At 43.0% G+C, this 15678-nt stretch overlaps 2 long non-coding RNA genes across 2 annotated transcripts in view; one reads left to right on the top strand and one right to left on the bottom strand.

The window, feature by feature from the left end:
- LOC124337859 overlaps nucleotides 1-15678 on the top strand; it is a 639313-nt gene that overhangs the window by 57562 nt on the left and 566073 nt on the right. The gene's annotated exons all lie outside the window — the stretch shown is intronic.
- Nucleotides 196-11746, bottom strand: LOC124338143. The gene is made up of 4 exons (XR_006917672.1): nucleotides 11464-11746; nucleotides 10994-11195; nucleotides 1677-1794; nucleotides 196-295 (listed from the first exon to the last, which is right to left on the bottom strand). It is a non-coding gene; the product is annotated as an uncharacterized LOC124338143 (long non-coding RNA).

The raw sequence follows: 15678 nt of genomic DNA, 5'->3' as shown, positions 1-15678 counted from the left end.
ATGGGTAACGATTAAATTTGACAGAAAAAAATATAAGGAAAGGTTGAAAATGAGATAGTGGGTAATGTAAACCCTACTTATCAATAAACAGTAGACTTCAAGGTTTCATTGAAATACACTGCATTTATGTGAATCATGTATCATTCAAATATCTAGTAGGTTGTCACTGAAATAAAGTAACGAAAAACATTAACCAAGCTTGATGATTCTGAGATTGTTGGTGATGACAGGTCAACACCAACACAAGCCAAACTTGCATATCTTGAAGTTATGATGGCTGGCTCTGGTCTCACATCTGCACAAAGAAATAGGTTACAAAGTGCAAACAAACTGCCATGCATCAACAGGGGACTGGGGCTCACATGGCAAATGCTAGACAGGAATAACCAACATTTCACAATTTTGGAACCGGTTTTACTTTTCCATTTAAGCTCCCATAATCATTTTATTTGTATTCTTTTAATTCATGCAGTTTGTATTAAGTTATTCCATAAATAGACGCGACCAAAAAGTTGACACGATCGTTCCTTTTACAAAACTTGTAGACAAAGCAGACGAAACTTTTCTTTAATTAGCTCTGATCAAGATATCGATAGAATTTTTATTTCCAATTAATAATCGAAGATTAAAAATCCTTGGAATTATTCAATTCCTGGCCGATTATATTTTGAATTCGAGAGAAAGATAACAGGCTGGATGTTAAATGTCCCGATTTCGTCACGGGCCACGGCATCTTCCCGATGAACGGATCCTGTCCAGCGCAGCGGGGGGGCAAGGATCGTATTTTTGACATCAAACAGTTCCACGACACTGCCGTCAAGCCTATTTGAAATGTTTTCTTCCGTGAAATGTTCAGTCGGCGGCAGCAGCCAGTCACTGTTTATTTATAGCTGTGCACGACGCATATCTATCGCTTTCAATCCAAGCCGATTATACGCCGGGAACCTATAAATCATCGGCAAGGTATTTTCCAAATTCAAAACCAAACGACTTGTACGGCACTGGCGAAACAGTAATGAAATAACCTCCAACATTTTTTGTATGCGCGTCTTGAAACCGGATAATATGTCCTGGTGCACGCTTGGGATCATTTTGATTAGAAATACACATTCAATTCAATGGATTTTACTTTTATTTGTACAAGGTGGAGCTCTTGCATTAGACTTGATGTCCGGGAAGAAATCCATTAGTGAGATATGCTCCCAACCGTCTCATTCGCGTGATTGAATGATGATGGTTAATAAGTCATTAGAGACCCCCCCCCCCCCAAGCCTCCCCCTTCTTCAGTTGTGTCATTATTATATATCTAATAGGGACATAAAGAGTAATGTGTCTTTTGGATACAGTTCTCCGGATGATGTTGCCCTCCCCCCATCAGCTGGACATTGTAACAACGTAAATACACAGCCGCGCTATTCTTCGGACGGGATTCTGTCCATATAGCCATAGGCTATCAAATGCGTTGTTCCGGTCCTGATTGAAGGACCTGACTGCACTTGGTCGGTGGTGGATGTATGAAGGATCGATCAGGTCAAGGAGGACGACGTCCACCAGCTTCCTACACGGTATCCCAGCACCATATTCTATTGATCTTGTAAATGACGCGAGTCAAGCAGTTCCAATCCGGTGGATGCCACTGAGAAGAACCTCCTTCTCAAATTTTCTACCTAACTTACCGCAACTTGTCGTGAGTTTCTCCGTGTTTTTGATTTTTGAATTGGGCTGCGCTGCCGGCCAATTTGCATTTCCCAGCAATAGATGGCAGTCAACCCAAGGTCCATTTTGTTGTGTCACCTTAAAAGAAAGAAAGAAAAAAAATCAAATAAAAAATCCTCGACTGAATAAGAGATCACACGTAGCATGTCTCGAAAATTTTGAATATTTGATTGACTCGAAAATAGCCCCACACTGGTCTCGCTTTCGAAGCCGGGCACGCAATGATCTTTTTGAATAATCTAGTCATGAAGGTATACAGGTCCGTAAAAAGCAGGATTCTCATAGTCTATCAATAATAAAATAGCCCAGAAGTCTTACAAGTTCAAACCAAAATCGTATAGAGGGGCGCAGTGCAGCAACAGACAGCGCAAACAACCCACACAATAAAAAGACGATTTCTCTGTTGTTGTTTTTCCCTCCCCCCTGTTCTGCCATCTTCTATAAATACACCAATAAAACTTGTAGCATTCAATTTTTTGTATAGACGCCAGTTATGGGCAGATAGACACAAGGAATTTTCCCACTTCACAAAAGTCCATCATATCCTTAGTGAATAGCCTTCTATTTACACAAGAGCCTAGACGGCGCAGTATTATTAGTTAGACTCTCTTAGATATTATATGTTATAGGGCGAGTATAGAAATAAATAAAGAAGACAAACATTTGAATGATTTCGGACGAGCAGAGCGAATAATAATAATAATAATAATAATAAAGAGATAGGAAAGATTAGATTTACACTAAGCCTGGCCCATACAACATCCTCTTTGACTGTACAGGGCACTGTGTAGTGTGTATACACACACACATCGTGTACCGAGAAATAGACCGGGGAGTCGCTGGCTGAATATTGCATAGCCTATGGCCTATGGTATAGTCAAGATGGATAAAGATATCATGCACTCTCTCTGTTATAGACAGACGGCCGGGGGGATGGTGGTGGTGGCGGCCCTCCGGTAAGGATATATTATTGTTGTCATATTCCGACTGTCAGTTGAGCTGCTCCCGCGGTCGAGGGGTGGGCACATATCGCGTCTTCCATTTATCTGATTGGATTGCCTCTCCTCCTACAAGTAGTAGCTCGTCCTTATTGTAACCGCCAAACGTAACAGGCATATCCTGCCATACATCCCCAGTTAAAGGTTACCTAGTAGTTTATAATACATTATTATACAAGAGATATTAAGTTATATCGGCGAGGCCCATCAATTTGAAATGCTTCAACATCAAATTCTAGATATATATTTCGGGTGCTGGAGCGAAGGAGAGAGAAGAATAATCAGGCTAATGGCTCGGCACAGCTCTAATGGAATATACACAAGCGCACAGCACATGTACATGTAGGACGTAATCTCACGGCGGCGGCGGCTATAGTCAACAAATCCGTTGTGTTGAAGATATTATAAACATGTTAATACCCATACGATCTATAGCAGAAGAAAAAAAAAAAAAAGACGAAACATTTCCAGCTCGACAAAAAATATCTGGGACGTTGTCCCGCGTCTTTTGTTGCTGCTGTGTATAATATTGATGTTGTGTGTATGGGGTTTGGGGCTGAAGGACGAGGATTGAGCCCATCTGCAATCTCTTCTGATGAAAGTAATATTTAGTTGTCGAGGGGTTCATCCATTGTACTACCGCTGCTGCTTTTGGATTTTTTCCTGGGTGAGGCAAAAAGAAAAAAGAGGCGGCGCTCGGCGCTGATCTTGCCAATGACACAATGGCAACTATTACTTGGCCCCACATGTATAAATCCATATAGCTTCTTCTTCTTCTTCTTCTTTTTCTCTATTAGCTCCGGCAGCCCAGCCTAGTCCAGGATCGATGGCTAAATGACATCAGAAATTTGATTCGACATCAAAGAAAGAGTTTTCCCTTTTCTCCGTGTGTGTACGCGGACTCGAGATCCGCCCAGACCATTTTCGGATTTATTGATTTTCATCCGAATCTTTATAGAGAACTCTCTGTCGGGCTTGTAAGTATATCTATCAGGGAAGAAGGACGACGACTACAATTGGTATATCAGATATTTCATCTGATATAGTGCACCGCACACGTATCGAGATTAGACTTGATTGTCCACTAATCAAAATTTTTTTTCTACATCCGCTAAACCTTGCTAAATATATAGCCGTATTTAAGTCTATACTTCTAGGGGTGCTTACATGTCTGATGATGTTTTCTTCGGTTCTCTCTGGAGCGTTGGGTATATGTATTCGGCACTCTCACGTTGCGGTCGTGATGTCCTCAGCTGTTGAGTGCCAAGTTTTCATCCGGCGGCGCAACACGCCGTCACATCGTCGAACCCCTCCCTTTGTATACGTGTACAGGCGTTGGAACCTACCAACTTCTGCAGCAGCATTAAGAGTCCATCAAAAGAAAAAGGATGGCCAATAAATAGTTGATGGCATCAATCGTAATGTGCCAATTCAACTGTAGTCTATTTGCCTTCATCTTTAAGGCCGTTGCCGCCAGGTGAGTTGACTGGCGGCTCAATCTGGCCGATTCGAAAGAAAACAAGAAAATAAAAGCAGTTCAACGTGAAACATGTTATCTCTCGGCTACTGTTGGGCCCCGTTTGGGATTTAAGCTGTGCTGCTGGATGGTATATGTTGCCAACAGCATCACCAATCAATACACTGTTGGAAGAGGGGAGGCGGCGGTGGTGGGCTTGTGCCGTGTTGGAAGAGCTTTTTTTATGATATATAACTGCGCTGCACAGACGGAACATTTCAGGATCGGGAGAGAGAGAGAAAAAGGGCTGTGTGTGCTGCAACTCCGTTGAGACTCTTTCCTTCTATGCCCGCCTTTGTCTCTCTGAAATATCGAAGCCCAAAAAAAGAAACAGGGCCAGCCAGACTCTTTTCTCTTCTTTTCTTTCTTTATTCGTGTCCTCCGCTGTGGTTGTTTTCTTTCTAGCACATTTTTCGCTCTTTTCATAGGACTAGATACATTCCCGATCGGATATGTAATTCCGCCATCAAGAGATGCGCGGTGCCGATGTTTTGACGGGTCGATTCCCGCTACAGCCTCACAACCACCACCGCGAACTGGATTCGCTCCTTTTTTCCCATATTCCATCAATTTATTTTTTCGTTTTGGCGCAGATTCAATAGAGTGGACAATTCTACAGGCCAAAATGGCTGCTTTGTTTGTATTGATGTAAGAAGAAAAAAAAGATCCTTTTACTCGGCAGCAGGAGTACTACATTATGGATCCTGACGTTGTCTATTTACGGCCAGCAGCAAGTCAATGGCAGCGTAATGCACTCCATCGACCTGCACATCGGCGCAGTGTACACAACAAGAAACAACCTTCCAAAAAAGAAGTGACTTTCTTTCGATCGTTTTTGGCGAATGCGTATAGAGGCCCAACAGGCACTACTACTCTACTATACAACCACCGGCAGAGCGTTACGTAACGGAGCGTATTACGCAATAGGCCCAGCCAAAAGGCTATACGTGTTGTTTCACCAGCCCAGCCAAAAAGAATCAATAAACTGAGTAAAATCCAACATTCTTCTTGTAAAGAAAATGGAGGAGGGGGATTCTGACTCCTATCTATGCACCCGGTCTGGAGCTAATTAGCTTTGATCCTGTTGAGCAAAGGCGCATCCGAACGACATGCGCGCCATCATTCGTACAAAAGTAAATAAGCAGAATAGGGATATTATAGAGCAACGGGGTACGGATAGCAACTCTCTTTTGTCACTTTTATGAGCCGTTAGTTGGCCGGCCCCAGGCTATCAAATCAGAATCAAAGCAATACAATTAAGTCTAAACACACACACACACGTCAACAGGAGGAGCCGAGCAGTAGTCGGCCTCAGCATACGAGGACGTGAGGGACGGTGGAGAGCGCACGCCGACACACAAAATCATCGGACTGGAAAATAGCCGTTCGTCACAGAATCGTGCCACTCGAATCATCATCGTCTACTCTGATTAACCACTTTTGTCTCTTTAAAGACGCACTCCTGTCGACTGATTGGATGATTTGCAGGGCGGATAAATTCTTATGTTGTCCCATTTAGCTATTCGTTGGAAAATAGGACCAATGAGATTAGATGGGCATCACTCATCTCTGCGAGTTACTTCAACACCAGAGGAGAGACTGTTGTGCTGAGTGAGATGAAAGACGAATCGGATCTAAATTTTAATTGTCGAGTATCGCAGGAGACAAAAAGTTGAAGCTGATGCGAGCGAGGCAGAAAGAGAGAAACTTGATATCAAATCTTGGCTGGCTAAAGCTACAAGTTCACTCCCGCCGGTATCTTCTGGTTTTCCAGGGGGGTCTCATCTCCAACTTTTGTCTTTTTCCTCTTCACTTTCAGCTGAGATCTAGGCCATCCATTATAGAGTAGACGTACGCGTCTGAAACGTCTGAAACCATCCGAAGAAGCTTATAATAAAACGACAGAGTAAAGCAGTTCTTTATTCCGACCCTTCTATTCCATCATCTGTTTCCCACCGTTTGGACTAAAAAAACTAATAAATAAAAGTTTGTCCGCCAAATTCAATCGGACCTCAACATCACAGATGATGCGAGACGCAATATCAAAAGTCGAGTTCTTTTCTATTCCGTGATGCAGGGCTGCCTGCAACACGCGACGCTCTTTTATTCCGTCGTGCGGGTTTGATCCAACGGTTAGAGCCCCAACGGCGGATCGATGGCCGTATAGACTCCATGGCACCGCCGCGGCGATTGAATGGAAATTTCCCCAATCATCAAACAACGGACCGGTGAACTCTGCATTTAAAAATAGAAATACGAATAAAGCGCGGCTGCCTTCCCAATGAATAATATTCCCAGCATCAGCGAAGAGACGAGAGAAATGGAAAAAAAAAACAAAAAACAGAATCGATCAAACGGCAGCAGCACGTCGATGTGGGGTCCCGACCTGGTCCCGACCGATAAATCAATACCCCACACCGTTGCAAACGGAACCCCACCACCGCAGCCGCCACCCGGGCTCTACATGCTGGCAAATTGTGTCCAATTGATTGCAGTCGCTTGCTGATCAAGTCTTAAAAACGGAGGGGAATGACTTTTTTTTTATTTTATTTTCCTTTTTGGGTTGGCCAGCATAAGGGAGAGGGAAAGAGAGAGAGTCTTTAAATATTAACGAGACTTTCAATTGCTCCCTCCTTTGCAGGAGCAGCAGCACAGCGTCAACTTCTTCAAAATGCAGCAAAAGTCACTCGAGTGCTGTCGAGCACCGCACACGGGGCGCAAAAGCAGAGCTGATTATCAATTGGGGAAATATTATTTGCCATCCCTATAACTTCCTCGGTGTTTCAATCAAAACGAATGTCCCCGATTTGTTTCATTGACCGACATATGACCGCGTCAACCAACTTCCATCATTTAAATGAATAGTCTGATATGATATCATATGTGACGCAATAATGGCAAGCGTATAGTCTATACTGGATATCTCTCCACCTCCCCAAGAAACTGCTGATGTACTGTTACTCCAGTCTAGTAAATATCTTGCTGGCGTCTAGCATAATAATACAGGAGATGTAGCTTAAAAATATATATAAGACGTAGGACTTGTTTCTGTTCCGGCCGCCTGTCCCACCGGGACTCCCATCAGCATCGGACGTGCTGTAAACACTAAAACGCCCAGCAGGAGCCAGGGCTAATGTTTTCTTCCTTATTCTTTTTTTTTTTGTCTAGGGGCGGGCCCCCACGCCACGTATTATTCTTCTTGTATTATTGCGGCGGTGGTGGCTGCTGGGATATTATTGTTGTAATATTTGTTGTTTGGGGAGGGGTTTTATCCTTTTTCTTTTACTAATCCGGCCCCATGTCTTATTTTTATCCTATCGCCTTCTTTCTTTTCTTTTTTTCTCTTGTGCGGATGCCACGCTGGTCAAGTCGTAATAATAAACGAAAAGAACCACCGGCTTCTTCATCTTCTTCACCGTCCACCTCACCTACTCCTCTTTGTAGCACTTTTGCGGATTTGCTCGCAGTGCGGGACTCCCGGGCCGGCAGTTTCCTCTTCCTTTTTTTAGAATAGGCTGTTGTTGTTCGTGACAAGAGGATGTGTAGGGCAGTCAACTTTCTGGGACCTTTCTTTTTTGTGATGTCCGTCATGAAGGAGATGACAAGAGCCGATACGGGACGTGCTGCGCCGGATGCGGACGGACGAGGTTCAATCTCGAGTTGATGAAAATCCCCAACAGTCCCAACTTTTGTCTCGGCATGTATACTAGTTCAATGCGCCAAGAAATGACCTCATTACTCGACCACCTTACGTAATAAAAGGGTTTAAAAAAAAACCATCTCAAGTTCAACAATCCAGTCCAGTTGGTGATCTGAGTACGATTTGTTATGCTTCGCAGAACTCACGTTGAAGTGAAACATTCACACCAACGGCCAATGGGAAATAACCTGACTGTCTTTTTACCTCTATTGGGGTTCTTATCGTTGAATTGTAATTGCATTTCTGATATTTGGAGACGTTTTGAGATATATATTTGTCGTTAATTCTTTCTGCTCGTCTTTTTCTATAAATAGAGGAGCATTGGTCTCTAAGCTGCTTTGGGGGTCCTTTTCTTATTTCACTCTTATCCACTTCGTTTGAGACCCACTGACCACCTGCTCACCTCTCATTCCATTAAAAAAAAAAGTTTTCCCTTCCTGCGCGCGTCTGTGCTAGCTATTCTTGCTTCTATAATAAACCTCAAATCTATAGACAGCTTTAAGGTACCTATCCCTCTTTGAAATACTTCGCAAGCAAGGTGGATTAATCATCAAGTTCCAGGGCATTCATCTTCCTGTATAGAGAGGCTATACTATAGTACCAGTTTAGAAAGAATCTAGTCGCTAGGAAGCTGCTGCTGCTGCTGCTGCTATGCTCTGTATTCGGATATTACACAACCCGCAGCTGCTGTCACGGCCGGAAATGACGAAATTAAGAGAAGCATCACGCATTATTAGCGCGTTTCGTCTATTCAATAATATTTGCGGGACCTTGTTAGACTATAGCGGGAAGCTGTCTCCCCATAATGACAATGGCCATCACGCTTCGTCTTATAATAGCGCGGGCTGCACATGCATTTTAACGGCCCATATCTCGGCTGATGGATGCTGCGGTCTATATTATATTGCATCATTCGCTTTTTTGCGGAAGAGTGATGGCCAGCAGCCCCCCCCCCCCACAAGCAGGGCGAAAGAACAAGCACATCATTGCACGAGTCTCTTTTCTTTTTTATCGCCCAGCAGCCCGAATCAACTAAACAGCGACACAACCGAAGCATCTCTCGATGGCGCGCCCGTGTGTACACTACAGCGTACACTACAGCGCAATGCGTAGTGCTGCAGAGCACAAAAAACCTTTTAGACCATTAAAAGAATAATGCGCCATCACGTGCATTATACAACTATCCAATGATATGAGCTTCTTCTTCTTCTTCTTCTTCTTCTTCTTTTACAGACACTAATGGAAATGGTCTTTCCTGTTGCCTATATATACATACGTAGTATATATGTGCGCTGCAGATTTCACTTGTTTCGTCTAGGCGTTGGATTATAACCATCGAGTGAATCCAACTACACACACTGGACTGCCCAACTAATAGAATGCTCTGCAGTGACACTCTATAATGCAGGATCATCTGCGCAATTGATGCACAAAGGGGTTTCACTGGGCCTCCCCTTTGGCGATCGATATCCATTTCGATTTCACCCGGTTATTGCAGCAGCAGCAGCAGGGACGGCGGCGGCAGCGCGTTGGATGGATCAATCTATTTATAGAATACAAATGTGCATACACACACACACACACACACACACTTCCGGTGCGGAGGGACTTGACAGTTGCTTCTCCAGCTGCCACTTAAAACATTGATCATCCCGGCAGCTAGCAGCTAAAAGGCAAAGTGCGTAGGAAAAGTTACAAATAAAAGTGAAATGGATACGTACGCATTCCTTTCAAACGACGACGACGACGACTATGGAGTTAAATATTCGATAAAACGTATCGATCGCAACCGCCATCGGCTACTCGCGTCTAATTAATTTAAGCGGGTCGTATACTCTCAAACAATCAAGTGGCTCTGTGAACTGATATTTGTGGACTTAATCTTGCGGTGGTGGATCAGGTGCCGCCCACCGAGTGCAACAAGTTGCGTGGGTGGATGACATTGGCCGTCTGTGTTTCTCACAGTCGGCTTCATTCATAGCGGCCCACACATCTTCTTCTTCTTCTTCTTTTGAAAGACAAGAAACGATAAGCCCAGAGGAGGGAGGAACTTTTTAATCAGAAAATAAAAAATATCTGGCGGAATATTTTTGGTTTTGTTTATGGCCCCACTATAACGTCTCCGCACGCCGAGCATTATAAAAGGCACGCGCCCCTGATTTACATGGATTTTCTGTATACATGGTATATACGGCTGGTACGATATAACAACAGGAGCGCAGTGATGATGGCCGCCTTTGGGGAGGAAAGAAGAAACGGTGATTGAATTCGAATAAGGTATTACAACAGACTCTGCCGTGCACTGATTGCATCCTCTATATACTCCTCAAGTTCTTCTCTCTACTTGGCCGTATTTTATTGTGTAGAGGTTACACTATTATTTCCCAGAGTACGCGAACCCATCCCGTAATCATCGCAAAGAGGCAAGGAACCCCAACTTTACGTATATAGCCTTTGAAAAATCTGCTGTGCTAGGTGCGGTGCCGTTGGAATATCAAGGAGGGGCCTGGGAACAAGTTGCCTTAGAGCTGATGCAGAAGAGCCCAGCTAAAAAAAGGATCGGCGATATTCTATTATGTACGCCCGTCGAGTTAGCCATTTTCACTTGACGAATAATTAGGGAAAAGGGATGCAGATGTGTGCTGATCGGATATACCCCAGCAGCCATGTCTTATTCATTCAACAGTTCACTAATCTGAACTGCAACTCGGCGAGCAAAGCCCAAAGCAGAGTGCTGTTATTCTAGGGGCGTGATAAACGAGGAAGGTGTCAGTGGGTGGCGGCAAAAAAAAATTTCTAATTACACTTATTTGCTAAAAGTTACAAAATGTTTGAATTTCAGTATTTATCTCACAATCAAAGTTGTGAAGTACAAAAACAAGCCTGATCTGCAGTCGTTCTAAAAAAGAATTATATAATTATCCCTAATAACTGAGTCAACAAAAAAAGGCAAAATAACAAAGTTCAAGCCAACCACCAGCTCAGGAATAATCGTATTCCGTAACGATTTATAATACGCCAATCAATAATAAAAAAGGAAGTGCAGAGATAAATTTGTCCTACCTTTAAGCCTGGGAAATACGGCCAGGCATCCATCCAGAAATGCTTCATCCATCCGCAGAATAGTTGAATACGCCAGGAGGGATAGAAAAAGAACGTCTTCGTGAATACACCCACACACATGGGTGTTAATGATGACACAGGTGATTTCAAGGGAAGAACTCGACCGACGTCGGTAGTTTCTATGAAACGGGATGCTGTTGATCTAAATGGAAAATAATAAAATGGCTTACAAATGATTTCAACAGAAGCAACAATAAAGAAAAGTTGAAAATGAGATGGTGGATAAACCTTAATTGTTAATAAACAGGAGAACTTAAGGTTTCCATGTAATACACTGTATTTATGCAAGTCATGCATCATTTAAATATCTAGCAGGTCGCAGGAATAAAAGTAACACAAACATCATCTTACAGCTAGCGATGATACTGAGATTGTTGCTGAAAACCAGCACTTAAGCAAAACTTGCATACCTTGCTGTGTCACATTTCACAAAATTTGAACAGGTTGAACTCTATTTAATCTCCCATAATCATAGTGGTATTCTTTTAGTTTCTTAGTTTTCCTGCTAAACAGCATGGAGTGTGTTTCAAGCTGTTCCATTAAGAGACTCGACCTGAGTTGACACGACCACATTTTTGTTATTTTATTTGCTGGGCTATTTTACCACGTACATTCCCCAAAATGTGATCGTTCCTTTTTCTTTTTTAAACTTGAACTTCGTCTCTTTTTCAAAACTTGTAGACTAAACGTCTAAACGACAGCACACAGCAGACGACACTAATCAATTCTAATTAGCTGAGCCTAAAATATCGATAGAAATGATTGCAAATCGAGTAATCGACCCGAAAAAAAGTAAAAGTTTCCTCATAAACTAAAAAATAAGACCCTTCAGGACCAGGAAATAATAATTCCTTAAAGTAGCACAAGTCAAACTGTCTGATTAGATCTAGTAAATGTATTGCGCGGAATACGGATTGGAAAAAAATCACCAAATATAATACCCAGACGTTGTCGTCATCTATCGTGATCGGTGATGTTATTTCGAAATAGTTTGGCCGGGATTCATTTGCCAGACGGTTAAAATGCATGTCTATTGTTTGGCAGTTTCAGTGCCTTTTGTTCATTTGGTTGCACTGCTCCTCTTCTTTAGCATTTCCTGGTTAAACAAACAACGCAGTAGTGAACTGGGAACGCGGCGTATGTTGGTCTATAAAAGGCGATATATGTGATGAAAGTTCTCTTGTGTTATATGGCCAGACAGTCAGCTCAGCTATTGTGTATATAGTCTTTGATAGAAGTACACCGGGGTAATATGGACTATGTTGCCTGGCAGCGCATTGGACCTGAATAGACGTAAAATCTGGTGTAAAACCTGACGAGCCGAATTGTCCGTACGGCTGTACGTTGCGCAACAACAGCAACTGACTGAAAGGAGACAACCGGAGACAACAACCTGGACAGCGGAGCCAAAAAGTTGCTCCACGGTCGATTCGTTTTAAGTGAGATCAATCCGAGTTATTTATAGAAATCACTACGAGTCCTTTTTCTTTGATTCTTCAAACTTTTTCTTTTGTTTGATATCGCAGCAATTCAAGTGCACCAAATGGCACACGCGTGTGTATCCATCCAAGTGGCAAACCATCGATCCTGTCTTCATTAACGCAGACTAAACATGTAAGCATTAGTACCTGGAAATCTCGCAACGGCACTGCGCCGTTATATTGGGTTTAGAGTTAACTTTCCATTCAACTAACAGAGTGAACTACATACAATTCACTGGAATCTGCAACAAATAGTTAAATAGACAGCAGACTTGTCCACATAGTGTTGAAATGAGCTACAGTGGCAGCAAATACAGTTGAATTCTATATCGATTCCTATCCACTTGAAACAAAGTTTCGTTTGTACTTGGGTGGGAGTAAATCGAGTTCGAGCACACAGCAAGGATCTATTCAGTGGATGGATCAATTCAGCAACACGTCCTTGTCGCCACACTATTTGAAAGGACTATTAGCATGAGCTCACGACAGCGTTTAAGTGTGCTGTGTGTTACGTGTTGGTTTTTGTTTCAAGTTTCAATTCCAACTGTTTGTCTTCGATTGGACTCGCGACAGTATACCTCACCTAATCCACCTTTTTATTGGGTTTGGTCCCATATAGTATTGAGAGACGGCAGCCAATGTATTATTATTATCAGCACTGATGCTCCGCATTCATGCAGGCGACCTGATTGGCACCGCTAAAGCGGATATCCGCCTATATCGGGACAACAAGATCTTCTTATGCAAGTTGTGGGAGCGGATTCGTCCTCCTGTCGGGCGTGTACAATCTAATAAGAGAGCATATCTATACATGGACGTACTTGTGCTGCTAGATCCCCCCCTAATGCTTGGCACGACCATACACTCGAATTTATTACAGGCCAGAGGCTTATTTAGTCCTATAGATGTGTGTACTGTACACACTGAACTGCTGCTCATGCTGGGATTCTCCGGTGTGGTAATTCCCGTTTGAGAAGATTCGTTCAATAGATCAGAGAACTTGATGGGAGTCCTGGAAGGACCAGCGAACTTTATGCACACAACAGTCAGAGGCCTGGGCAAACATAATTACACACGGCACAGCAGAATATATAACCTTGCTGATGGTAAAATAAATAAGGATTACGAAATTTTAGAAAAAGTGAATCACTATAATATACATTCAAGGGGGTTCCCATTGGCCCCCGCATTCAATAGAAAGTGACACAACCGCATATACGTCGCACAGTCCATCCAGTAGAGTGTCTCAAAACCGAAAGTTAACTTTGCGTCTGAATGTCAAGTCAAAGTATAATAATGACGTCGCATATCCGCTTTTCCTCTTCTAATTCGGCCGTGGCGAAGAAAGAAAAACTATTGATGCGGAAAAAGAAGAAAAAGAAAAGAAATCCAGCGGAGTGCTCATTAAAAAAAAAGGAAAAAAATCCCCCCTATATTATGCAGAAAGAGTCAAAGTGTCGATACATGTTGACAGTCCCTGGAGAAACAAGTGGCTGCTGCGAGAAAGAGAAAAGGCTGAACTAATGCCAACGACAGACAACACTGCTAGGCAATTTGCCTGTGGCCTATTGTGTTGATAAACCTCATCATCCTAGCCAAAACCCAAAAGGAGAATAATAACCTAACGATGAGGATGATATTAGACGAGCAGCACACATTTATAAATAATAGGGGCCTCCCGATCATTAGCATATGCGAACATCTTGTTGGCATCAAAATCAAAACAGACAAAAGAAAATACCGTAGGCTTAAACTTGAATCAATCCGTTTGTTTGGTACACCAACTAATTTGAATATTTCGGCCTGGCTTTATACTTTAGTACTGCATTTTAGCGTGTACACATGGAAAAAAAGGGACAATGTGCCCGTCTCGCTAACCGACACGACCACGAATAACGAGCCACCCATTTTCTTTGTCTTCATTTGATTTCGCCTTTTCTACCGTTTCTACCCCAGCCTCCGTTCCTGCTTGTTGCGCAATAATATGGGAATGAAGCCTCTGCTAACTAATGGGGGAAATATGGGATCCGGAACGACCAACTGAGTGACAATAATCACACCCATAGACAAAATGGCCGTTGCATTTCGCTACATCCCCTTTGTTTGTATTTTGTCTGAGAAAATTCGTGTGGACCGAAAAATCTAGCGGGCGACGCCAGCACGTCCAACTGCGTGAATCATTTCGTGCGCTGGGTGTTTCCACCCTTGAAAATTGGATTTGAAAATTCCAATTTTCCACTCCGCGTCCCCCCCCCCCCCTTCCGCCGTATACATATTATCTATAGCTGAAAGAGATGCATCGTCATCATCATCATCATCATATAGCGACTCGTTTCATAGACTCTCGTATAACTTTTGGTGATTTGTTTTTGCTGCATGGGCCTCGCCCTTTTGTTTCCCTTCGCAATTGTTTATCGCTCCTTGACGCAGTTATCTTTCATGTCGTCTACTATATAAACGCCGTGTAATATCAAAATGACAGCAGCTGGTTCTCATCTCTAAATCAAAAAGAATAAAGGAAATATGCAAGTGCATGTATTTTTCATTGGTCCGTTTATTATTTGGCCACAGACAAGAAAACGTTACACGAATTGGGCGATTGTACATTTTCCAAATCAAAAGCGATCAATAAGTTGATGTTGAAACAAGAGTGTCGTGTATGTACGTCACAAGGAGAGCAAGTCGATTGAATCGCCAGAATCCATGGATACGAACAAGTGGGTGGGGTCCGGATTAGATCGCCAATTGCCTCTCCCTTCTTCTTTTTCTTCTTCTTCTTCTTCACCCCACCGTTTCCGGATGAATGGCTGACGGATACACGCGCACGCGAAGATGTTCCCATGGAGCGGTTCCATTTACTTCTCAATCAAACGTTATCCTCTTTACTAAATCTGACGACGCTCAGCACATCTTCCACCTCCTTGTGATAGAGACACGCCCGTGCGAGCGCTGGATGGCAAAGGCTAATAGAAATTGGAAATGATTTTGACTGGAAGGAGAATAAGAGAGGACGACTCCATTGATCCGGCGTGCGTTATGTGTCTCCACCTTGTCATTGGCTGACTCCGACGACAACATATCCCCATCCAGCACTTTTCATCTCGGCCCATGTGTGTATGTGTATTCCGGCGCGGATGACTCGTT

The sequence above is a fragment of the Daphnia pulicaria genome, chromosome 1 (assembly GCF_021234035.1).
Source record: "Daphnia pulicaria isolate SC F1-1A chromosome 1, SC_F0-13Bv2, whole genome shotgun sequence".
Lineage (NCBI taxonomy): Eukaryota > Metazoa > Arthropoda > Branchiopoda > Diplostraca > Daphniidae > Daphnia > Daphnia pulicaria.
The sequence above is the reverse complement of the archived record's forward strand: the minus strand, read 5'-3'. Positions and strand labels throughout refer to the sequence as shown.